This window comes from Lynx canadensis, chromosome B2 (assembly GCF_007474595.2).
Source record: "Lynx canadensis isolate LIC74 chromosome B2, mLynCan4.pri.v2, whole genome shotgun sequence".
Classification (NCBI taxonomy): Eukaryota; Metazoa; Chordata; class Mammalia; order Carnivora; family Felidae; genus Lynx; species Lynx canadensis.
Genome location: NC_044307.1, coordinates 86,308,264 through 86,333,422, shown reverse-complemented (window position 1 = coordinate 86,333,422; position 25,159 = coordinate 86,308,264). Strand labels below are relative to the sequence as shown.

The window sequence follows — 25,159 nt, the reverse complement described above, 5'->3', positions numbered from 1 at the left end:
TAAAAAAAAAATTTTTTTTTTCAACATTTATTTTTGGGACAGAGAGAGACAGAGCATGAACGGGGGAGGGGCAGAGAGAGAGGGAGACACAGAATCGGAAACAGGCTCCAGGCTCTGAGCCATCAGCCCAGAGCCTGACGCGGGGCTCGAACTCACGGACCATGAGATCGTGACCTGGCTGAAGTCGGACGCTCAACCGACTGCGCCACCAAGAGAATAAATTTCTAATCAAAAATAAAGCAAACAAAAACCCCAGGAAATAGCTAGAAAAATATGGATTACTTTTATTTTTCCATTATCATGCCTTACGACATGGTATATAATGTTGATGAAATACTATTGAGTAGAATGTTAGATTCAAGAAGACAGGACTTTTATTTACTTGTCTTTATTTATTTGGCTTTTATTGTCTTCTCCATACCTGGAACAGTTCCTGGTATGTAGTAGAGACTTGGTATATGTTTTTTGAATGTTGGGAAAATACTGAAGAACTCACAAAAGATTGAGAAGGTTCATGTCACAAGAAAAGGCTACACTATGTAACAGAAAAAACTAAAAGCCAAATGAGAAAATGAGAAGATAATTTTACATGATGATTAGTATAATAAATAAAAATCACTGAAAAATAATTACCATCATATTACAAAAAAGAGGATAGGCTATGGACAAATCATTAAACAGAAAAACAAGTTGTGAATACACAATTAAAAACAAGTACTGATGGAAGTGCCTGGGTGGATTAGTCAGTTAAGAATCTGACTCTTGGTTTCAGCTCACGTCATGATCTTATAGTTTCGTGGGTTTGAGCCCCACATCAGGCTTCATGATGACAGTGCAGAGCCTGCTTGGGATTCTCTCTCCCTCTATCTCTGCCCCTCCCCCACTCATGCTGTCTCTGTCTCTCTCAAAATAAATAAATAAACTAAAAAAAAAAAGAAGTACAAATAAATGGATAAAGAAGATGTGGGGTGTGTGTGTGTGTGTGTGTGTGTGTGTGTGTGTATAATATTACTCAGTCATCAAAAAGAATGAAATCTTGTCATTTACAACAACATGGATGGAACTACAGTGGTATTATGCTAAGTGATATAAGTCAATCAGAGAAAGAAAAATACCATATGATTTCATTCATATGTGGAATTTAAGAAACAAAACAGATGAACATTTGGGAAGGGGAGGAAGAGAAGAGAGGGAAGCAAACCACAAGAATTTCTTAACTATAGAGAACAAACTGAGGCTTGATGGAGGGACCTGGGTGGGAGATGGGCTAGATGGGTGATGGGTATTAAGGAGGGCACTTGTTGGGATGAGCACTGGGTGTTGTAAGTGATGAATCACTGAATTCGAGTCCTGAAACCAATATTACACTGTATGTTGGCTAACTAAAATTTTTTAAAAAGTACGTACATACTGTTTATTTTAATGGTATGAGAAACAAATTTTTACTACTTACATAGCCAAAGATTTTTTTAAGTTTATTTATTTTCTTTTTAAAAAATTTTTATTTAGTTTATTTTTTTAATTTATATCCAAGTTAGTTAGCATGTAGTGTAACAATGATTTTAGGAGTAGATTCCTTAATGCCCCTTACCCATTTAGCCCATCCACCCTCCCACAACCCCTCCAGTAACCCTCTGTTGTTCTCCATATTTGAGAGTCTTTTATGTTTTTGTCTCTCTCCCTGTTTTTATATTATTTTTGCTTCCCTTCCCTTATGTTCATCTGTTTTTGAGAGAGAGAGAGGAAGTGCACGCATGAGTGGGGAAAGGGCAGAGAGAAAGGGAGGGAGAGGATCTCAAGCAGGCTCTGTGCTGCCAGAATGGAGCCCGATATGGGGCTCAAACTCACAAACTGTGACCTGAGCCAAAATCAAGAGCGAGATGCTTAACCAACTGAGCCACCCAGGCTCCCCTCATATAGCCAAAGATTTAAATGGGGCGCCTGGGTGGCGTAGTCGGCTAAGCGTCCGACTTCAGCCAGGTCACGATCTCGCGGTCCGGGAGTTCGAGCCCCGCGTCAGGCTCTGGGCTGATGGCTCAGAGCCTGGAGCCTGTTTCCGATTCTGTGTCTCCCTCTCTCTGCCCCTCCCCCGTTCATGCTCTGTCTCTCTCTGTCCCAAAAATAAATAAACGTTGAAAAAAAAATTTAAAAATTACCTTCTTGGGGTCCCTGGGTGGCTCAGTCGGTTGAGCGGCTGACTTTGGTTCATATCATGATCTCCCAGTTCATGGGTGTGAGCCCCACATTGGGCTCTAGGCTGACAGCTCAGAGGCTGGAGTCTGCTTTGGATTCTATGTCTTTCTCTCTCTGTTCCCCCTCTCATGCCCTGTCTCTCTCTCTCAAAAATAAATAAACATTAAAAAAATTAAAAATTACTTTCTTAGTACTGATGAGGGTATGTTGGAAAAATAGGTACTTTCAACATTTTAGGTGAAAGTATAAAATGGTACAACATTTTGTAGGGGCAAGTTGGCAACGTGTATCAAGTCTCCTAAAATTTTTCATAATTATGTAATATAATTATTTAAGAATTCAAAGAGACAAATATATAAATATTTCACCATAGAGACCGCTTATTTTGGCATTAGTTACAATTGTAAAGTTTAAGGACAGTTTAAGAATTTACAATAAAGAATTGGTTAAATAAATTATAACACACCAGTGTAAAGCAAAATGCAGTGAATGCATGTTGGTGTAAACAATAACTTGATTACACACAGCCACACATAACAATCCTTTTTGCTCTTTATACGTAGAATCAAATTCAATTTTTACCTACATAACCCCTGTTTTCAAAGAATCACATAAAGCTAACATATCTGTAGCTAATATATCTAAGTATACAGGATGTACTGTTGTCTAACCCCGTGTTTTTCTTCCATTATCTTGGTTAAATGCAAACAGAGGAATGTAAATATGAATGAAATTACAAAGGCAAATTGGAATACCTACAATAATAATGAAATATTTTAATGATTCCTCTTTCAATATTTAATAGACAAACCAAAGGGAAATATAGCTATAGAATACTTACATAACACCATTAATTAATAATGCTGATTAACATTGATTGAATAACGCATATTAACATTCAGCTGACAGACATACAAAACTTGACACCAAAAGATTAGGCAATGCACATTATTTTCGTGATATCTATTTCAGTAACTTCTGCGCTTTTCTTCGTTATTTCCTTTTGCTAGTTTCTTGGGTTTATGATGAAATACATTCTCTAAATCTTTTTTATTCTCTAGATTCTTGCATTGGATGTTGACTTAATTATTTTTGATGATTGTTTTTGTTAAAAACTAGAACTTACATACCAATGATAGAATTATAAACTGATATAACCCTTTGGCAAACAATTTACAATATCGAATAACATTTTAGCTGCACATGTAATAGGACTCAGAACTTCAGCTTAATCCTTAGAATTAAGAGAAGCTAACACATATACACAGGGCATTATGTACAAGGACATTTATTATAATTTTATTTGTAGTAGGGAAGAATGAAAAAAAACACTCAAATATGCATCAAATGGAAAATCAGTAAATATAGTGTATATTAATACTCTATTAGAATACTACATAGCAGTAGAAAGTATTGAGCTAGACCTTTATGTATAGTTAAATACATGGATAAGGATTAAACAAAAAAGTGAAAAAAGCAAATTGTAGAAAGATGTATAGTATGATAGTAGGTTATGCAATTTATAAATACATATATACATATAATATGCATGTAAATATATCTGTACTATATATAATACATTGTGTGTGTGCAGGTGCATGCATGCATTTATAGCAAAACTATAAAAACATGCTTTGCAATTATGCACACAAAACTTAGAATAGTTGTCACTTCTAAGTAAGCAAAAGTGATTGGGGATGCTAGAAGAATGGACTTAATGTGTATCTATAATATTGTATTCTTAATTTGAATGATATAAATTTAAAATACAAAAAAAGTTAAGAATTCACAAAATTGAAAGGAAGAAACATACGTTTTTGATATATTATTCTCTCTGTATGTATTTAGCCCTGGAATGTTTAATAAGTTTTTAAAAAATAAACAAGGTATCCCTGAATCCTTTTATATTCTCCTTGTATTCTAAAAACCCTCTTGTATACCCTCATTATCACTTCCATGGCTTATCATTATAGTGTACTTTCTTCCAAGTTAGACTAAAAACCCTCTGAGTTCAGGAACAATGTCAAATAAGTTTGTGTCCTAAATGAGGTAATAAAAATTTCTGGAGAAACATAAAATAAAAGTATTGCTTTCTTAGCAGTTATAATTTCTATCGTTTAACTACTTAACTGCAGCTCCTTGCACAACAATCAAAAATAACCACTAAAAAGACATGATCATCATAAAAGGACTTAGACACATGAAAATATTTATTATTGAGCCAAGAACATTTTGTATACAATTGTCACACAGAGCGCAGTCCTCTCTGTTATTTGTAAATTCAGTCTCTCTTGCAGACATTTCTATATATTTTAGTAAGGTGTAGACATAAAAACATCTATAAATATAACATACATTTGAATGTTAATTTACTTTTCAGAGAGAGAGAGAGAGAGAGACAGCATGAGCCAGGGAGTGGCAGACAGAGACAGGGACAGTGGATTCGAAGCAGGCTCTGGGCTGACAGCATAGAGCCCTTATGCAGGGCTTGAACTCACCAACCACGAGAGAACTGTCCTAACGCCTTTATAGCAATAGGAAACATTTTGGGAAGTGTGAAGCATATGGAATAAAAATGTAGTATCAAAGATTATGAATCTGTTTCTATTTCTTTGTCTCCATTTTTTAATACTGTTTCCTTACCCAGTCAGGGAACTTAAGGGATAAACTGTTTTCATATTAAAGAGAAAAATCCCACTGATTCAAACTAGTCAGTATTCCTCTGGGTATTACTTTTTACTTCTCTCTGCTGATGGATTTTTGGTTTGCCTCTAAAAGAATTTTAATGTTTTATAACAATACCTTTTGTTATGTGGGGTTTTTTTTTTAATTATTAAGCAAGACTTTTTTTTTCCTCTTTCTCTTTAATCACTTTTTCTCTCACTCTGAGTTATGTGCTCGATCACTTGATATTTCCTGCCTGGGACTTCCCAGAGCTTTAATCTAAATCAAAAGATGGTAGCTATTCAGGAACACAACTTTAAATGAGTTTTGAGTCTTAAGGGAATTATGGTGTTTTAATTCTGTTTTACGAACAATAAAAGAAAATGGTTTTGCAATTTTATGTCTTGAAACATGTCTAATTGAGATTTGCAAACTTTTAAAACTTATCTCACCAATGGGAAAATAATTTGAAACATATTTTCATATTGATGCTTTCTTATCAATGCTTATGAGGCATGTTTATCTTTGAACTTTGAAAATTCATAATACTCCGGAACCTATGTTTTTCTTTAAACAACTTAAAATACAGTATTTGTCTTAGGGAATCCATTATGCTAAATAAGACATTAATGTAAATTCTAATATATTAACTTCATTTTCTATACTTGAATATTTTTGAAACTATCTATTATCATATTTGAGAAATACCAGAAGTCCTAAAAATGTTCCTATTATTTGAGAAAAATGCCATCTGTGAGAGTTGTGTCATTCAATACAGTTTATAATTATTTTTAAGGTTTTATTTAAGTTCCAGTTAGTTAACATACAGTGTAATATTAGTTTCAGGTGTACAATATAGTGATTCAAAACTTCCATAGAATACCTGGTGCTCATCTCATCACAAGTGCCCTCCCCTAATCCCCATCAACTATTTAACCCATCCCCCCCACCTACCTCCCCTCTGGTAACCATCAGTTTGTTCTATAGAGTTAAGAGTCTGTGTCTTGGTTTGCATCTCTCTTTACTTTCCCCTTTTGACATTTCCAGAAGAGGCATAAGTATGCCACTTCTTTTTTATCCATTCCCCAATTGATGGACACTTGAGCTGTTTTCATAATTTGGATATTGTAGATAAGGTTGCTATAAACATTGGAGTGTATGAATCCCTTCGAATTAGTATTTTTGTATCCTTTGGGTAAATACCTAGTAGTGCAATTGCTGTTACTTATAGCATTGCTCTGATCAACTCCTTGAAGAGATCATAAATGGGTGTACTAGAATTTGAATTTACATTTATTATAAAGAATTTACAATAAAATTATTCCAGTAAAATTTTTTGAATGAATTTTCATCTGTTTATTTCCTAAAATCTAAAGCTCAATATGGATCCCAACATGAGATTTCACATTCCCACCAGTAAGAGGAATCTCCACTGAGCTTCAATTCATTTTATCCAATTGTCAAGGGCCTACAGATTCTATTATAAATAGGTTTCAGTTTAAATGTTCAGTTTTGGGTGCCTGGTGGCTCAGTCATTAAGTATCTGACTTCAGCTCAGGTCATGATTTCATGGTTCATGAGTTTGAGCCCCACATCAGGCTCTCCACTGTCAGCACAGAGCCCGCTTCAGATCCTCTGTCCCCCGTCTCTCTGCACCTCCCATGCTTACTCTGTCTCTCTCTCTCTCTCTCTCTCTCAAAAATAAATAAACATTAAAAAAGAAAAAAAAGAAAAAAACTCTTGAATTGCCTTTATGGACTAATATAGAACACATTCCTCACTTTCTGCCACAGCTGAGTCTGGGATACATGGCACCTTGTTTTTGAAATTTCTGGTAGCTTTGCCACTGTTGAAATGAAGGAGGTGCTGCTTATCAATCTGTCTGCCTCCATTCCTATTTTCCCTTCCTCCCTTCTCTTTTTACTTATTTTTTTAACAAATATTTGAGCACTGACCCAGGGATGATTCTGGTGACATGAATGTAAACAAGATATGAATGACACTTGGCTTCAAAGAGTGTCTATGCAGGGATGATATGAACAAATAAAGAGGTTGTATTATAAAATGTGACAAATAGTGTGGTATAGGAAGTTCAGGTGCTATACAGCACAAGTGGTGGGCTCCTAACCAAGATTTGTCTTCCTGGAAGAAGTAATATCCGAGCTGAAGTTTGAGTGATCAGCAATAATAAGTAACAATCATCCAGAAAGAAAGCTTAAAAGGACAGGGAAGCAGTTCCAGACAAGGATCAGTATAAGCAAAAAGCAGAGGAGTGGGAGTGGAGGGGGGAGGAGAATACAAACTAGTCGAATGCTACTTAAATTTCTCATTTTGTTTTTTACAGTATTAAAGATAGCTTATTCGATGCTTCTTTTCCTGGAAACAGGTTTGCTGCATCCCTTGAAATCTGTTCCAGAATCTTTTGAACATTTTATTTTAACTGGAGTCTGGCTTTATAAATCTTCAGTTTATAATAAACCAATTCTTTATCTTTGAAGTGACTGATTATGATTTTGCACTTTATAATGCTCAACACTAGTCAAAAAGTCAGAGTAAAAGCATTTATTATTAAGTTACTTTCATCTGAATGTGGACACCACCTGTGTCTGCTTTAAGCAGGGAGGAGCAACATCTTCAAGAATTAGCATCTTCCAGGGTTTATGTCTCTACGATGTGGTTTTCATCCTTAATGGAACCTTATGAGCACTAGTCCACATGGACTATTATAAAGCAGCTGCATTTAAGGGAAAAGATTTCCTCAAGAAAAAGACATGTACAATGATATGTACTCTCTTCCAGCCTGGTGATTATGTAGACAATTTGAAGTAGGAGAGCAGAGAACATGCATACACACACACAGAGACACGATTTACAGTGACGTCTTGTATGTTTCCTGTGAGACATTCTATGCACATGCTACCAATGTTTACCTAAAAATCAATTCTCCAAATTTATTATTTATTTATTATTACCATTCTCTTTATTGTAACATCAATAGCTTAAATAAATTTAGAACTTTCTGTGTGCCAGGTATTGTGTCTTCTCACTGCTTTTTTAAAGTTTATTTATTTTTGAGAGAGAGAGAGAGAGAGGGAGAGAGGGTGAAGGAGAGCATACAGAGAGGGAGAGAATCCTTAAGCAGGTTCCATGCAGAGCAGAGACCAACGTGGGGCTTGATCTCATTAACTGTGAGGTCGTAAATAACCTGAGCCAAAATCGAGTCAGATGCTTAACCAACTGAGCCATCCAGGTGCCCTTCATCTAATTAAAAAAAAAAAATCTGAGACTTCTAGGGAAGATGGTGGGGTAGGAGGATCCTAGACTCACTTTGTCCCTTGGATTCACCTAGACAACACCCTAGAAGAGTAAATAACCCAGGAAATGACCCAAAGATTGGCAGAATGTAGAGCCAAATGTAGAGAAGTGGCCACAGTAAATGTAGAGAAGTGGCCACAGTAAAGAGGGTATGTCGGATTGACATGGAGTCGGAGCCAATCTGACCTGCGGGACTATCTACAAGAGAGAGGGACACATCAAGCATGGAAAAGGGAGAGAAGACCCCACAGCAAGCACCCCACGCCTGGGGGACCTGCACTGGGAAGATGAATTCCCATAGCATTTGGTTATGAAAATGAGAGGAGCTTGAACTAGCAAGTCCTTAAAATCAGTGGAACTTAACACTTCAAACTTTAAAAAATCAGTGGTTGGGGTCTGGGAGAGCCTGAGAGTGATAGGAAACTGATTCCCCACCCTTAAAGAGACAGCATAACAAACAGCCCCACTGAGATACAACATAGAACTAGAACTTTGAAAAACATCTGGGGAATATGAGATGGGGGAGATTAGTTTTTCAAATCTCAGAATACGTGCTGTAGGGGCAAGGATCTTTGGGGGACTTCTCCAGGAACAAAAGAGCAGGCAGGCACCTTTTCCCTCTCCTGCCCCTTAGTCTAGATATATGGACATCTGTGGGAAACAGTGCAGCCTGTGAACACTCTTTACCTAGCTTGCTAACAGTGTGCCCCACTGCAGCATTCTTCTGCGGACTTCTCCCCTGACAACTTGCTCTCAGCAGCTCTCCAAAGCTGCTCCAGGACCCCCACTCCCACAACACACCTGTACAAACCTTGCTAACACTGTGCACCTCACCCTCAACATGTCCTTGGCAGCAGTCCATCCAAAGTAATGTTGCAAGTGGTAGTGTGCAAGCAGCCCTGACAGGGGTCAGCACTACCCTAAAGTGAGTCCTGACCCAGGGAGAAGGGTAGAAAACCACACATATCAGTTTGTCTGCAGCCCTAACAGTGGGCCTGAGGCAGACATCAGGTCTGGCTGTAAGCCTTACCCACTAATGAAAGCTTCTCAGAGGACAACATAGGAAACACACCAGCAGTTTGGTGCAACTGCAGCTCTGGCAAATGCATGGTCTCACCCAATTCAAGCCCAAGGAGGCCCCATTCTGGCCCATTAACAACAAAGGGACAACAGATAAACAGACAACAGGCAAAGATAACCATTGAAGAAGACTGGACTAAAAAGGCAAAGGTGGTTTAGTCACAACAGTAGGACCCATGAAACACACAGAGTAAATAATCTTGAAGCACCAGTTTCTGGTGAACAGGGGACACTGCACTGCAGGACACTACAGAAACTCTTCTTTTTTTAAGTTTATTTATTTATTTTGAGAAAGAGAGAGTGAGCAGGGGAGGGGCAGAGAGAGAGAGAGAGAGAGAGAGAATCCCAAGCAGGCTCCATAGTATCAGCACAGAATGTGATGCGAGGCTCAAACTCATGGATCATGAGATCATGACCTGAGCTGAAATCAAGATTCAGATGCTTAACCGGCTGAGCCACCCAGCTGCCCCCAGAACCTCTTCTTTATAAGGTCACTGTTTACAAGAGCAGGAGACATAGATGGCTTTCCTGACACATAGAAATAGACACAGAGATTTAATCAAAATGAGGAGACAGAGGAATATGTCCCAAATGAAAGAACAGGACAAAATCACAGCAAGAGAGTTAAATGAAACAGAGATAACTACTATGCCTGATAGAGAATTTAAAGTAATGGTCATAGAGGCGCCTGGGTGGCTTAATCAGTTAAGCGTCCAACTCTTGACTTTGGCTCAGTCACAATCTTGCAGTTTATGGGCTTGAGCCCCACATCAACCTCTTTGCTGATAGCGCAGAGCCTGCTTGGTATTCTCTCTCTCCTCTCTCTCTCTCTCTCTATGTCCTCCCCAACTTGCTCTTTCTCTCTCTTTCTCAAAATAAATAACTAAACTTAAAATAAATAAAGTAATGGTCATAAAGATATTCAGTGGACTTGAGAAAAAGGTGGAGGATATCAGTGGGAACTTCAACAAAGAGATAGAAACCATAAAAAATAACTCATCAGAGATGAAGAACTCAATAACTGAAATTAAAAACATACTAGAGAGAATAAATAGTAGAACAGAGGAAGCAAAAGAACATATCAGTGACCTGGAGGATAGAGTAATGGAAAGCAATCAAGCTTAACAGAAGAGAGAAAAACATCTAATAAAAAATAAGACTAGATTAAGAGAACTCAGCAACTCCATCAAGCATAACAACATTCACATTACAGAGATCCTAGAAGGAGAAGAGAGAGAACAGAAGGCAGAAAATGTATTCGAAGAAGTAATGGCTGAAAACTGGCTAAATCTGGAAAAGGAAATAAAAATCCTGATCCAGAAGGAACAGAGAGTCTCTAACAAAATCAACCCAAGGAAGTCCACATGAAGACACATAGTAATTAAAATGCAAAAAGTAGTGATGAAGAGAGAATTTTAAAAGCAGCAAGAAAAAGAAAACAGTACAGACAAGGGAAACCCCATAAGCTATCAGTTGCTTTTATAGCAGTAATTTTGCAGGCCAGAAGGGATTGGAATAATATATTCAAAATGCTGGGGGGGGGGGACAAAAAATAAACAAACAAATGAACAAACAAACAAAAAACAACTACTACAGTCAAGAATACTTTATCCAGCAAGGCTATCATTCAGAATACAAGGAGAGATAAAGTTTCCCAGATAAACACAAGTTAAAGGAATTCATGATGACTAAACCAGCCCTACAAGAAATATTAAAGGACCCTCTGAGTGGAATGGAAAGACCATAAGGAAGAGTAAGGAAAGTAGGAAACACAAAAGTAAAATTAAGTCTATAAATCTGATCTATAAAAATAAGTCAAGAGATTCACAAAATAAAAGGATGTAAAGTAGGATACCACGTACCTAAAACATGAGAGATGGAGTAAAATTTTAGTGCTTTTAGAATGAGTTCAATTTTAAGTGACCATCAACTTAATTAGATGGCTATATGTATAAGATGATGCATATAAGCCTAATGGGAACCACCAATCAAAAAGTGGTAATAGATATGCCAAAAATAAAGGGAAAGGAATCCAAGTATATTACTGAAGAAAGTCACCAAACCATGAGAGAAGAGAACAAGAAAGGAACAGAGAAGAACTACAAACACAACTGTAAAACAAGTAACAAAATGGCAATAAGTAAGTACCCATCAATAATTACTATGAATGTAAATGGACAAAATGCTCCAATCAAAATAGTGTGATCGAATGGATAAAAAAGAAAGGTCCATCTATAAGATGAAAGAGCCTCCAAGGCTATAAGAAAGAGCCTGCAATACACTCATTTCAGACCTAAAGATACATGCAGATTCAAAGCAAAGGGATAGAGAAGCATTATCATGCAAATGGAAGTGAAAGGAAAGCTGGGGCAGCAATATGCATATCAGACAAAATAGACTTTAAAACAGAGACTGCGACAAGAGACCAAGGGCACTATATAATCATAAAGAAAACAATCCAGCAAGAATATATAACAATTGTAAATATTTGTGGACCCAACATGAAACATCCAAATACATAACAAAGTTAATAACAAACATAAATGAAGTAATAGATATGCCAATAATAGTAGGGGATTTTAACACCCCACTTACACCTATGAATAGATCATTCACACAGAAAAGCAATAAGGAAACAGTGACTTTGAATGACACGTTGGATCAGATGGATCTAACAGATATATCCAGAACATTCCATTCAAAAATAGCAGAATACACATTCTCCTCAAGTGCACATGGAACATGCTCCAGAATAGATCATGTTAGGCCACAAAACAAGTATGAACAAATTCAAAAATTGAAGTCATATCATGCATCTTTTCTGATCACAATGCCATGAAACTAGTAATCAACCACAAGAAAAAATCTGGAAATAACACAAAAATGTAGAGGATAAATAACATGCTACTAAACAATAAAAGGATCAACCAAAAAAATCAAAGAAATTAAAAAAATGCATGGGGACAAATGGAAATTAAGATACAATGGTCCAAAATCTTGGGGATATAGGGAAAGCTGTTCTAAGAAGAAAGCTTATAGCAACACAGGTCTACCTCAAGAAACAAGAAAAATCTCAAATAAACAACCTAACCTTACACCTAAAGGAGTTAGAGAAAGAAGAACAAACAAAAGCCTAAAACAGAAGGAAGGAAATAATGAATATTAGAGCAGAAATAAACAAAATAGAAACCAAAAAAATAAATAAATAAAATAAAACAATCAATGATACCAGGATCTGGTTCTTTGAAAAGATAAACAAAATTGATAGACTTTTACCCAGACTCAAAAAAAAAAAAAAAAAAAAGAGAGAGAGAGAGATAGTGTGAGGACTCAAAAAAAAAAAAAAAAAAAGAAGCAAAATCAGGAATGAAAGAGGAAAAATAATAATGGACACTACAGAAATATAAAAAATTATAAAAAAATATTATGACAAATCATATGCCAACCAATAGAACTACCTTGAAGAAATAGATGAATTCCTAGAAACAATTAATCTCCCCAAACTTAAACAGGTAGAAATAGAAAATTTGAACACACCCATTACTAGCAATGAAATTAAATCAGTAATCAAAAAACTCCCCCAAAATAAAAATTCCAGGACTAGATTGCTTCACAGGTGATTTCCACTAAACATTTAAACAAAGGTTAGTACTTCTCAAAGTATTCAAAAAAATAGAAGAGGAAGGAAAGCTTTCAAATACTTTCTATGAGGCCAGCCTTATCCTAATTCCAAAACCAGATAAAGACACTACAAAAAAAGAGAACTGCAGATGAATATCTATGATAGACATAGATGCAAATACTCAACAAAATATTAGTAAACTGAATCCAACAATACACTAAAAAAATTATCCACCACAATTAAGTAGGATTTATTCCTGAGATGCAAGTATGGTTCCATAGTCACAAATCAACCCACATGATACAACAGGCTAACGGATAAAAATCATATGATCACTTCAATAGATGCAGAAACAACACCTAACAAAGTACAACATCCATTCATGACTAAAACCCTCAACAAAGTAGGTTTAGAGTGGAAAAAGGAATAAAAGGCACCCAAATTGCTAAGGAAAAAGCAAAACTCTCACTATTTGCAGATGGCATGATACTATATAAAGAAAACCCTAAAGATGTCACCAAAAAACTACTAGAACTGATTAATGAATAGAGTAAGGTCACAAAATAAAATCAATATGTAGAAATAAGTTGCATTTTTATAAGTAATGAAGTAGCAGAAAGAGAATTTAAGAAAACAATCCCATTTACTATTGCACTAAAATAATAAAATACCTAGGAATAAACTTAACAAAAGAGGTGAAAGACCGATACTCTGAACCTAAAAATCTAATGAAAAAAATTGAAGGTGACATAAACAAATGGAAAGATATCCATGCTTGTGGATTGGGGGAACAGATATTGTTAGAATGTCCATATTGCCCAAAGCAATCTACATATTTAATAAAATCCCTACCAAAATACTAACAGCATTTTTTTGCAGAATTAGAACAAATAATCCTTAACTTTGTTTGGAATCACAAAAGATCCAATATAGCCAAAGCAATCTTGAAAAAGAACAAAATGAGATGTATCACAATCCTAGATTTCAAGATATACTACAAACTGTAGTAATGAAAACAGTATTGTATTGGCACAAAAATAGACATATAGATCAATGGAACAAAATAGAGAGCCTAGAAATAAACCTACGATTTTATGGTCAACTAAATTTTAACAAAAGGAGGCAAGAATATGTACTGGGAAAGACAGTCTCTTCAGCAAATGGTGTTGGGAAAACTGGACAGCTCATGTAAAAGAATGAAATGGGACTATTTTGTTACACTATATATAAAAATAAACTCAAAATAGATTAAAGACTTAGATATGAGACAGGAAATCATAAAATTCTTAGTCTTAAGAGAGCACAGGCAGTAATTTTTCTATTATTGGCCACAGAAACATTTTTCTAGATATGTGTCCTGAGGGAGAGGAAACAAAAGCAAAAAATAAAGATCAAAATAAAAATCTTCTGTACAAGAAAGAAAACTATCAACAAAACTAAAAGGCAACTTACTGAATGGGAGAAAATATTTACAAATGACATACTGGAAAGGGGTAAGCATCCAAAATACATATAAAAAAAATATACAACTCAACACTCAAAACAAATAATCCAATTCACAAATGGGAAGTAGCCATAAATAGACATTCCTCCAAAGAAGACATACAGATGGCCAACAGACACATGAAAAGATGCTCAACATCACTTATTATCAGGGAAATGCAAATCACAACCACAATGAGATATCATCTCACACCTGTCAGAATTGCTAAAATCAAACACAGAAAAACAAGAATTGTTGGCCAGGATGTGGAGAAATAGGAACCCTTGTGAAATGTTGATGGGGATGAAAACTGGTGCAGCCACTGTGGGAAACAGTAGGGAGGTTCCTCAAAAAGTTAAGAACAGAATTATCTAGTACTTCCACTACTGAGTATTTACCCAAAGAATACAAAAACACTAATGTAAAAAGATACACGCATCACCATGTTTATTGCAGCATTATTTATAATAACCAAGTTATGGAAGCAGCCCAAGTGTCCATCAATAGATGAATTGATAAAGAAGGAGGTATATATTTACAAAGGAATATTAGCCATTAAAAAGAATGAAATCTTGCCATTTGCAACAACATGGTTGGATCTAGAGAGTATAATGCTAAGCTAAATAAAGTCAGTCAGAGAAAGACAAATACTATATGACTTCACTCATATGTGGTCTTTAAGAAACAAAGCAAATGAACAAAGAAAATAAGGGACAAACCAAGAAACTCTCTTAACTATAGAGAACAAATTGATGGTTACCAGAGTGAAGGTGGGTGGGGGGATGGGAAAACTAGGTGAAGGGGATTGAATACACTTATCATTACGGGCACTGAATACTGCATAGAATTATTGAATCATTGTATTGTACACCTAAAATTAACATAACCGTATATGTTAATTATACTGGAATAAAAATAATTAAAAATCATATAAAACTATAACTTTTGTTTTATAGATGTTAAAACTAAGACCCAAGAAGTGCCTTGTCTAAAGTCACAAATCTGAGCTATCAATGCAGACAGTCTGACTCTAGGATTTATATTCTAACCATGTGCTATATTGCCTCTCAAAGAGGAAACAGGGTGAAGTAAGGGAATCTGATGACAACCAAAATTGCAATCATGATGTAGATGAAGAATTTTTAGACTATGATGACTGAGAGTTGCTTATATGAAATTAAGCATGATGAATAATTAAAACATTAGTTTGCCTTCTGCCTACCAGTATCATTTAATTGTAAACTGTCTTTGTATTTTCTTAATTTGTATCCTTTGTTACACCAAGCATATAAACCCTCTGAATATTATCAACAGAGATTTGGGCATTGGTGATTCCACCTTTAAAGTATTCAGGAAGCTTGAGTGGCATCTTAAATATATCCATGTGGTAAATGATTTTCTGGAATCCATTTATAGAATCAATTTAGAGCTGTGCACACTATAATTTTGAAGTGTTTTCATTCCTGGAAAATGATAATTTTATTTTGGATATTTATGTATGAAATACTTTATGATTGTATGATCCCATTAGTAAATGTACTGCTTCGATCTTGCCAACATTTATCACAAAGATGCCTATCATTTTGGCATTTTTTATTACTCAATATTTATTGTGATTATTGCTATTGATTTTATTAATGCAGCAGTATTCTGCTTTTATATAATTTTTGAAACATTCAGAAAAGTTAAGTTGAAAATATAAGCGAGTAAAAGTTACAAATGCTTTTAAGTGTTTCATTTGTTAAAGCAAAATACATTTACTGAGACCTTTTGATGTCAGGGAGGGGTAATGTATTTGATGCTTTGCACATAATTAGAATACAGAAAAGTGGTTCAGGCAAATGTAGAAGCAGGAATTTTATTCTTCTTACATCTTGTTTTCCAAAGCTTTCAGAAATTTCCCTGTCTAAAGAAAATTATTGATCTCTTGTTGATTTTTGGCATCCAGCACTACATCTAAAAGGTTGACTCTCCTCATGCTTAAGAGGATTCCTTCTCTTCTGCTCCATATTAAACCTTACCTCTTTCTCCTAATCCCAACCAATTAGTTTTCATATCAGAAAATTCCAGATAATACAAGTAGCTAATGATTTCATGAATTGTCTGCCCTTATATCTTGTATGGTAGCTCTTTATTTTAACACACGCTCTTGGAAGGCAGCTATGCTCCCCACTATACCACCATGCTGACACATGCTCTTGGAAACGGGAATAATTTATCTATGTGAACAAATGTATAAATGTGCTATAATAACTAACATCTGAGTGCAGCTTAAAAGTTTTGGCTATAGGTGTTTCCATAGTATCATTTTTGTATTAGTATTCATAATTATATGATTCCCATTATCCTTGAATATAAATATCATACAATCAAGAGATTTGAGGACCATGTTAAGCAGGGTTAGAACAAGGTTGAAGCAGGAGAGGCACATGGCTTGGGTGCAAAATTTAAAGGGACACCAAGATACTTGTAATGCAGATACAAAAATATTCAATGCAATATTTTTTTGTCAATATTAATGCAAGAACATCCATGAAGAACAAAATATCAAACTTGTAAATAAAGACAGGACTGATATCACTGAATTTTTCTTTTGCATCAGGTTCCACATAGCACTGGTGTCAAACACTCACTACATAGACTTAATATTTCTAAAATGTGAATATTTAAGTATTCATTATCAATCAAAAAACCCAAGCAGAACACTAAAAATGACTTAACCTTTTTTCTTGAGCTAGTGCATAATTAAAAACCAATAATATACCAAAACAGCAGACTGAGTGCAGGCATTCACCTGGTAGGGCTGTTAGGCCACACTGAAATGGAGATGATGAATTAGAACAGAACAATGTAAGATGGTTATGGGAAGAGAGTGCTTTTTTGAAAGAAGAATGTTGGAAATATGTGACAAGTGTTGAAGTAGGGTGGAGGAGGCAGGTATGCAAGAGCTCTAAGGGATCCCAGAGACTAGAAATTGGATTCAAAGTAGCCTGGAGTGAGAACAGGGGCCCAAACCAGATACATATGGAACACCTTTGACTGTTTTCCAACTCTACTATCCTCACCCTATCCCCAAACATGTGCATAGCAAAAGGGCATCAGACATTTATTCTAAGACCTAAAAACTCAGTGCATTCCTCTAAGAAAGTGATTCTGGTTTACATGATTATGCTTCTAAATTCTAGTATGCAAGGGGGCTCAAAGCTTGATGGACTCTTGCTTGGTAATGGGAAGCTATTCTTCAACCAACTCCATATAGACAGGCATTTCAGTAGTTAGGCGCCTACTAACTACTGGGATTCTGGGAGCAGAGTGCCTGGGGTTCAATAGGGCTTTTGAGAGTGAAAAGTTTCTCAACAATAAGTGCTCAATTAAATTAGATGTTATATTAAATTTCACTCAAGGAAGATGTCTAAAGGAAAATAGCCCTAACTGCACAACTATATGGAAAGCACACTAGTTTTCTAGAACAGGGTTCAGCAAACTTTTTTTGTAAAAGAGGTCAGAAAGTAAGTATTACTGGTTCTGTGTGCCATAATGTCTCTGTTGCAATTACTCAACTCTGTCTATGTCATAAAAGTAGCCATAGGCAATACATAAACGGGCATGGGGTGTTTGAGTACATTTTTATTACAAAAATACAATGTGCCAGATTTGGCCCTTAATTTGATGAATCCCACTGAAGAAAATAAAATGGCTTGACTTTCATATATAAGAGTAATACAAAGGACCATTAGACACATGAGTTGTGGAAGACACTGTGAAGAATCTTTCAGATACTTCTCCCTCAATGAAGGACTTAGGGCCTCAGATTCTGGGAGGGTTGTGGCAGATGGACTTTAGCTGACAGCCTCTTCAGTAATTGCCTCACCTGCAGAGTCCTCATCCCAAATCACATCCTTTCCTGGGGTGACTTAATCCAAGAACTGATAGATGTGAGAGTATATATGTCTGACCATCTCAGTTCACCTGAGGATATTATAAAGGATCATTCTAGTTCCAGAGCTGTCCATGAGGTCAGTGAAGGCTGGCTTTGCGCTTACACTGAAGATCAGCTTCTTCCACTGCTCAGCTCTGCTTTCTTCTCCTTTCCTCTTCTGGTGTCGATCCCAAAGGCACTCCTTAATAAATACTTTGCAAGCTAAACTCTATCTCATAATCTGCTTTCCCAGGAGCCCAACCAATGATTTGAGGAAAACAGGACTTCTGAAACAGAAAGACCAAGATGAATCCACAGAAAATTTGGCCATGCAAGAAAAAAAAGAGAGTTGAGAGAATAGAAGGGTAAGCAAAATATTAAATAATAAATACAGCAATTACACAGATTTTAGAAGCTATTACAGCCAGAAAGTCATGAGAGATCTGTTAAAAAGAAAACCATAGGCTAAAAATGGGTTGGGTCCAGTCAGTAAACGAAGACTTAAAATTCCTAACCTAACCAAAACTACAGTTTCAACTCCTCAGGATTGTAACTTTTAACCAGTAAACATGGAATTTCCTGGTCAATTCTAGGAAATTTACTGATTGACCTTTTCTGCTCCCTTGAGGAGGACAACTTTGTCTAAACAATGCATTCTTTGCTAATAAATTTCTTTCTTATGCCCTCTATCTTTAAAATCTTTTATTGTTTAGCTCAGTAGAGGTCCCCTCTACTTTGTCAGATGTTGCCTGACTCATGAACCATTTAATGAAGCCAACTAAATCTTCAAATAGACTTGGTTCAATTTTTTTTTTTTTTAGCCAGATCTAAAGCTAAATAAACTTCATAGAATAAAGAACATAAAAGAACACGGGGCACCTGTGTGGCTCAGTTGGTTGAGCGTCTGACTTTGGCCAAGGTCATGATTTCACAGTTCCTGAGTTTGAGCCCTGCAATGGGCTCTGTGTTGACAGCTGGAAGCCTGTATCCTGCTTCGGATTCTGTGTCTTCCTCTCTCTCTGCCCCTCTCCCACTCATGCTCTGTCTCTTTTGCTCTCAAAAAATAAACAAACTTTAAAAAATTAAAAAAACATAAAGGACAGAATATAATAAAATATCTGAGGATATAGGAAAAGTCAGAGAGGACCTATGCAGCAAGATAGTATTTTTTTCAAGAGGAGTTTCAAAAAAGAAAAGAGAAAATGGAGGGCACTAAGACATTAAAGAAATATTATCATGTATATAAACGGAATCAGCAAACCAAACAGTGGAACATATTTAATTTTCAATAACAACTTAAATTTCCGTTTAGTCTTCACTTTGCAGAAAACCTTAATTGGGTATGAAATAGAAAATTCTAGTGGCTTTAATTAGCAGTTCCTGATTTCTAATGAGATTTACCCCTTGTCATTGGCCATTTAGAAATCTTTTGTGAATTGTCAGTTCAAGCTTCCTGCACATTTTTCTTTTACATTACCTGTCTTCCCTTTATTGATCTATATGTTATTTAAACGTCTTGGATACAAATTCCTTGTTGGTTATGTGTATTGCAAATAACAGGTCACTCTCCGGTTTACCCTTTCATTTTTTAATAGTTTATTTTGATGAAGAATCCAATTTAACAATCTTTTTCTTCATAGTTAGTAGGTTTTCACATGTAATATTTCAGCATTTTGCCAACTCCAAGCCTTGAAAATATTCTTACATTTTCTTCTAGAAGTTTCAGTGTTTTACTTTTTATATTCTCATCTAGAATTGACATTGTGTATGGTATGAATTAGAGATTATATGGGTATGTAAATGATCCAAAGCCATTTATTTATTTATAAGTTTGTTTATTCCCCCATTGTGCTGTAGTACCACTTCTGTCATAAATCGAGTGCTGAAACACATGTTAAGTCTCTTTCTGGACTCTCTATTATATGCAGTTGAAATATTTACCTGTCATTGTATCTATACAATACTACCTATGTCCTCTGAACTTCTTTCTTTTTTTCAAGATTGTCTTGCTATTCTTAATCTTTAGGTTAAGCTTGCAAATTTGCATATATAGACACATATACACAAACTGTAGGAATTTTGATTGATATTCCTTTAAACTATAGGTCAATTTGGAATAATTTGGCACTTTTACAATTCTGCGACTTTGATTTATAACTATGGTATATACCTCAGCATTAATTTCTCTCAGTAATATTTTATATCTATTTTTTTTTCTGCAGGGGTACTGTATATCTTTTGTATATTTAATTCTAAGAATTTTATGTTACTTGAGACTATGGCAAGTAATATCTTTTTTAAAAATCATTTTCTAATTTTAACTACTAATATATTGAAAGGCATTTTATTTTTCATATTAAACATATACAAAATGACTTTTTTAAATCTACACTTGTACTAAGATTCTATACATTCTTGGGGTTCCTGGGTGGCTCAGTTGGTTGAGAATCTTAATCTTGATTTTGGCTCAGGTCACGATCCCAGGGTTATGAGACTGAGTCCTACATTCAGCTCTGTGCTGACTGTGGACCCTGCTTGGGATTCTCTCCCCCTCTCTCTGGCCCTCCCCTACTTATGTTCTCTCTGTCTCTCTCAAAATAAATAAACTTAAAACATATCTTATACATTCTTTTAGATTTCTATGTACAAAATTATGATCCTATGAATAATTTTATTTTTTCTTTCTTTATAATCCTTATACCTTTCCCCATCTTGTCTACTATGCTCAAGTTCTCTTCAGAACAATACTGGATAGAAGTGGGGGTGAAGATCCCCTTATCTCATTCTTCATTTCAAGGGCAAGTTGCTCAGTATTTTACTATTTCACCATCTACCATGATGTTAGGTGATTCTGTTTTTTGGTTTGGTTGGTTAGGGTTGCTTACTTTGTTTTGTTTTCAGACACTTCATTGGATATTTCCTAGTCTATTATCAAACGGCTTCCCTGCATCTGCTGAAATCATATGTTTCTATATTATTCTTTTACTATGTTGAATTACATTGAATTGATCGTTAAATAATAGGGGTCCTTAAATATTTAAATGAAATGCTATTTGTTTAGCATATATTGTCTTTTGTATATACTGGTAATTTAGTTTGCCTTTTTTTTAATTTAGGATTTTCATACTATGTACAGGAGAGGGGTATGGTGTTTTCATTGCACCTCATTTCCTGTTGGGATTCTGTAGTGTTGGGGTTGATCTTCGGTTTCTATCCTGCTATTATCAATATTTGTTTTCCTAATATTTGGTCCATTTTCATCCCTTTGGATGCCTAGTTATTTTTGTTTGATGCCAGATATTGTGAAAACTTTTAGGAAAATACTGAGGTACCAGATTATATAATCTTCCAGGAGAGAAATGCACTTTACAGCAGCAGTTAGGGTAATGCCAGATTACTTTAATCCCATCATGGACTGAGCTTTAATTGGAGTTTAGTTCTCTGAGAACTGGTCTAATTCTTATTCTTACTTTGATCACATAGCCTTTTTCTAAACCTAGACTGTTCAGTTTACCAGAAACTCTCCTTATTATTGGGCTCTGATCTTTGATTTTTGTCCTATTGCTCCCACAAATTGCTGAAAGCTTGATAGTACTTTTGCTCAATTTCAAACTTTCTCAGCCACATCTTGAGGATCATAAATTCCTTGCAGAGTAAAAGCAGTACCTAATATATGCTCACTTCTATGGATTTTACTTCTCTCTTGGATTTTGCCCCTCAAGTCTTCACAGACTTTGTAGCTTCCTTACACGTTCAGATTAATATTTTAAGTATTTTTCCAGTTTTCTTAGTTGTTTTCTGTAGGTGGCTTGTTTTCAAACAAGCCAGTTATCCATTTTTGAAAATAAAAATTGAGTTGTTACATCATTGTAGTAAAATTCATAAACTTCCTTTAGTAGTTTGATGCTAATTTCAGCTTATTGAAAGAAACCTTTTCTATTTAAAGGTAAGAATAATATTCTCATTTATTTTTGGCTAAAGTTTTAAAAATGTACATTCCATATTGAAGTATTAACCTATTGGTAACTAACTTTTGTGATCACTGTGAAGTATAGAATCAAATTTATTTTCCTCCAAAATGAAAACTAATACTTCCAGTACCATACTATGTTAGTCCATCCTTTCAACACTCATCCAAAATACTATCTCTGTTCTGTATCAAATTAGCACATAAATAACTGTTTTCACAAATTGCTCTGTATTCTCTTCCTCTGGTTTTCTTTGATCCTATACAACATCCTTTTAATTATATAATTTAAGATGAGATATTTGTAACATGCTTGTATTATTATGGGAATCATTCAATAGAAATGAATTAGATGATTCAGGAGAGCAGGAGAGTACTTCAAGAGTACTTCAAGTACTTTGAATAAGGGCAGGCCTAATTTTGACAGAATGGCAGACTGCATATGTGGGTACAGGTAGAGATTGCTTGGTGGATTTAGTGGTGAATATTTGTTACTTCCTATTTTCTTAGTAAAATTAAAAGGAAGATCACCTCAGATGTCAGGATGGTCAAAGAGGGATGAATGTTTGAGAAGACAGAAGAAGATACAATAAAATGATGTGGCTAGTGGGAAAGGGGGGACTGAGGGCAATACAATAGACCTGTTGATTTCGCAAAGCTCATTTAAAATTAATGGTCATGACTTTGGAGGGTGACAGTCAGCATAGTTGTGAGTTTTCTCTAGCCACTATTAGATGCTCAGTTGTAGCATAGTCTCAATGGAGAGTTGGATTTAACCAGGGATGTGGTAGTAACAGAGATGATAGAAAAGAGAGAGAGCCAGGAAATGGGAACAGGAAGAAAGAGTGATCTGAGAGGGAGGCTTTTGGTATAAAAAGAGATGTTATGAAATATTCTGATTATAAAGGCAGATACATATAAGAATATGATAAACACATCCTAAACTTTTACCCACAGTCACACAGCATATACATAAAATAATTAGAAACTCCAGGAAAAATCAAATCCTATGCAAAACCAAAATGCAAAAGCTCTAGTTAATAAAACCATGTTCTACATCTGGAGTAAATAAGGGTTTTGTTTCATCATTATAATATATCAATGGAATGCTACAAATAAGAGTGTCAGTGATCTTGATGCTAAAAGTATACTCCTTTTAATATTCCAGTGTCATGACACTGGGATACTAACACAACATCTGGCTTTAATAAATAATGTCTATATGTTTTACTTGTATACTGTTTTTCATGAGTTTTCAACTTTAAGAATCAAGAGTTAATGTAGAAGACCTCATTGTAATTTCCTATTGAAGCACACACATTGTCTTTATATAAAAGTGATCATTGAATAAGGTTCACGATAGAAGGCAGGAAGAAAGGGCAAAGTCAAGTTACAGTATGAAGAAACTTCATCCATAAATAGAAATGTATTATTTAGTGTTAAAAAAAAAACACTAGTGTAAATAGATTCTGTCTGGTAATGTAGTACAGTTGTCCTGTCCTGAATTGCTAGAACTAATTTTTGGATTTTCAGGAATTTTTCAAGTTAGTTCTCCAGTAGTTTGAAATTAGCCATGGAAGTTAGCAAATGCTACAAATTGGTGTCTCTTCACCTCAGCGAATCCATTGTTTAAATGTTACCAGTATATCACTGGTATAACCATGGAACAATTTTAGTGTGGAAGGAAGTGGCTTAGATTTAAGTAAGCTAATCTCCCACTTTGAAGTTTTATGGGGGAGTAATTCGATATTTTTTGAAATTGATAATAAATCAAAAAGTAGAGCCTTAAGCTGTTAGAAAACAGGAAAAGAAATAAAAACAGAACGTTGAAAAGAATTGATTCAGTATTTACAACCGGGATTAGGAAGACTGGAGTGAGAGACTGAGATTTAGTTAAAACATTTTCTTTTCTAGAGCTTGTTCTGGAAATGCTGCTGGTTGTAGCGGTGTTATGGCTTCAAGGTTACTTCGCGGAGTTGAAGTGCTGTTTGGAGCAGCCCCTCAGGGCTGGTGGTCCCAATGAAGTCTTCGGGGTGTGCTCCAGGGCATCTGAAAGTGGTGCTCCTACCGATGAAGAGCAGGTGGATGGGCTGGAGAGGGAGGTCATGATGGTGCACGGAAGGGACTGGATCCATACAGTATGATAGCCCCAAAGGCAGCTTCAGACACCAAAGAAGACCCTAACTGAGTCCCATCTGTCACCAAAGAGCGAATAGTGGGCTACATCTGTGGAGAGGACAATACTGCTCTCATCGGGTTCTGGGTTTACAAAGGCAAGACCTGGCCATGCCCTAGCTGTGGAACCGTTCACAAGCTGGTGCCCCATCAGTTGGCCCACTAAGCCTTTGCACTGAGTTGCTCAAAATGTGCTGTAAAGGTTCTTCTTTCCAATAAAGACTAGCCATTGCATTGGCTCTTTCTTAAAAAAAAAAAAAAAAAAGTCATTTTCTGTCCTATCTGCTTATTAACTACAGCACACTGAAATTTCTTTAATAAGTTTAAATATATTTACTGTGTAATAAAATATATAGATTTATGAATTTAATTTAAAGCTATTTTCCTAGATCTATGAAACATTCCATGCATCTGAGTTTACTTTCTCATTATTACTACCAGTCATAGTTTAGACATAAAAATTGAGAAATGCACATAAATATGAAATATAATTGCAAATGGTATCTACCTTCACAGTTACCTAAATCATTTCAATGGGTTAAGTGCTTTTAATTCACTGGATAGCCACTTATCAGGCATAAGCAAGATGTTCCCAACATTCTCTGGGGGATTCTAGTCTCTCCGCTACCTGTGGAAGTTCCCATTTGTCTTCCTAGATGCAGAAGGTGAGCTGTTGTTGAAGGGTTGCTGTCTTAAGTGGAACAAGTCACAAGCAACAAAGAAATTACACCCTTTCCACAT

General features: G+C 35.5%; 1 pseudogene; it reads left to right on the top strand.

Annotated features, from left to right (window-relative positions):
- Positions 1–24,194: 24,194 nt before the first annotated feature.
- Positions 24,195–24,584, top strand: LOC115513441 (annotated as a pseudogene).
- The last annotated feature ends 575 nt before the right edge of the window (positions 24,585–25,159 follow it).